General features: G+C 49.6%; 1 pseudogene; it reads right to left on the minus strand.

Annotated features, from left to right (window-relative positions):
• Positions 1-1,112: 1,112 nt before the first annotated feature.
• On the minus strand, positions 1,113-1,643 carry LOC104982216 (annotated as a pseudogene).
• Positions 1,644-1,886: the final 243 nt, after the last annotated feature.

Genomic DNA, 1,886 nt, shown 5'->3' on the forward strand with positions numbered 1-1,886 from the left:
CAGAGGAGCCTGGTGAGTATCAGTCCATGGGGTTGCAAAGAGTTGGACAGGACTGAAGTGACTGAGCAGCATATTATGCATAAACGTCTAATCATATTTCACTCCTCTTTGCTAATTCTCATTGTTGTTCAATACAGAATTTTGAGAATTGAAGCAATTTTTCAATAACAATACAAACTAAAGAAAGTATTATAGTATTTATCTGTGCACTGCTTGCTCAAACAGTCTGGGAAGTGTAGGCTCTGGATCAAAAGATCAGGTCCTAGTATGAATTGTGGTCCTGATTACCTGAGGTTGATGCCAAGACCTCAGCTTCTGTGCACAGGTACCGAATCAAATCTTAGAGGTAGTTTTGGGTGAGGTAGAACAGCTTTATTGCTTTGCCCACACTTTTTTTTTTTTTTTTTACAAAAACTTTATTGTTTCCATTTGATCCAAGGCTTGGGAAAAGGCTCCAGGGTGTTAAAAGCTGCATAATGGCTATATTTTGGGGGGGCTCCAAAATCACTGTGGACCGTGAATGCAGAGATGAAATTAAAAGATGCTTGCTCCTTGGAAGAAAAGCTATGACAAATCTAGACAGCATATTTAAAAAGCGGAGACATCATCTTGCTGACAAAGGTCCATATAGTCAAAGGTATGGTTTTTCCAGTAGTTATATAAAGATGTGAGGGTTGGACTACGTGCTGAAAATTGAGGAAGTGACGTTTTCAAACTATGGTGCTGGAGAAGACTCGAGAGTCCCTTGGACAGCAAGCAGACCAAACCCATCAATGGTAAAGGGAATCAACCCTGAATATTTTTTGGAAGGACTGATGCTAAAGCTCCAATTCTTTGGCTACCCGTTACGAAGAGCCAACTCATTGGCAAAGGCCCTGATGCTGGGAAAGATTGAGAGCAGGGGGAGAAGGGGTGACAGAGGATGAGAGGGTTGGATGGCATCACTGACTAATGGACATGAGTTTGAGCAAACTCGGGGAGAGAGTGGACAGGGAAGTCCAGGGTGCTGCTGTCCATGGGGTCGCTAAGAGTCAGACATGACAGTGACTGAACAGCAGTGGCTGCAGAGAGAGGCTTCAGGCAGAAGCCCTGGGACTGGAGGTGGAGGGGGGTCACTCCTCAAAGGCTGCTGGGGTCCTGCAGGTGAGATACTTACCCTGCCCAGCCTGGGGACCAGTGGGCCCCCGGAGGTCGGTCAGGTGGTCGCCCATCTTCCTGATGATTTTCACCACCTTGTTGAGGAAGCAGACCTCCAGGAAGCGACAGAAGCGGGGGTCTGCACAGGCAGAAAACAGGCCACACAGACCCAAAAGGGCCTGCTTCAGGTTCTTCTCTATGAGCAGGGTGGCCTCCAGAGCGTCCCGGGCTCCACCCCACTCATCCTGGGAAGGCTTCTCCACTTCTGGGAAGGGGACATGGCCGCTGCTCTGCTTCTGCATTTGGGAGAGGGTATTGGTGCCCTGGAGCTTCTCCAAAGCCAACTTGCTGAAAAATTCACCCAAGTCGTCTAGAGCCACACTTTGCAGTTGAAATGGGAGCCCAGAGACAGGCAGGTACGGCAGGCTTGAAGGTGCAGGTCCACAAGGTACTGGATGATGGCCTCCACCTTGGGGTTGAAAATCCAGAAGAATCTGAAAACTCATGGCTGATCAGGAACAAGGAGTTAAGCTCAACAGCTGGAGTTGTCTGCTCCTGGTGTTGGAGGACAGCTAAGGGGCTGACTCCGAAGGCTGAGGCTGGAAAGAAGGTCCCAGTGTGGTCGGAGGCTGGAGGAAGGGGTGGCCCTGGGTCTGTTCTGTCCAACCACCATCTAAGCAACAGAGAGATCCGCGGGAATGCCGAGTCAAGGGGGCCCTGGGCTTTCGCCTGCCCTCCAAAGCCATATG

The sequence above is a fragment of the Bison bison genome, unplaced genomic scaffold (assembly GCF_000754665.1).
Source record: "Bison bison bison isolate TAMUID 2011002044 unplaced genomic scaffold, Bison_UMD1.0 scf7180017864527, whole genome shotgun sequence".
Taxonomy (NCBI): Eukaryota; Metazoa; Chordata; class Mammalia; order Artiodactyla; family Bovidae; genus Bison; species Bison bison.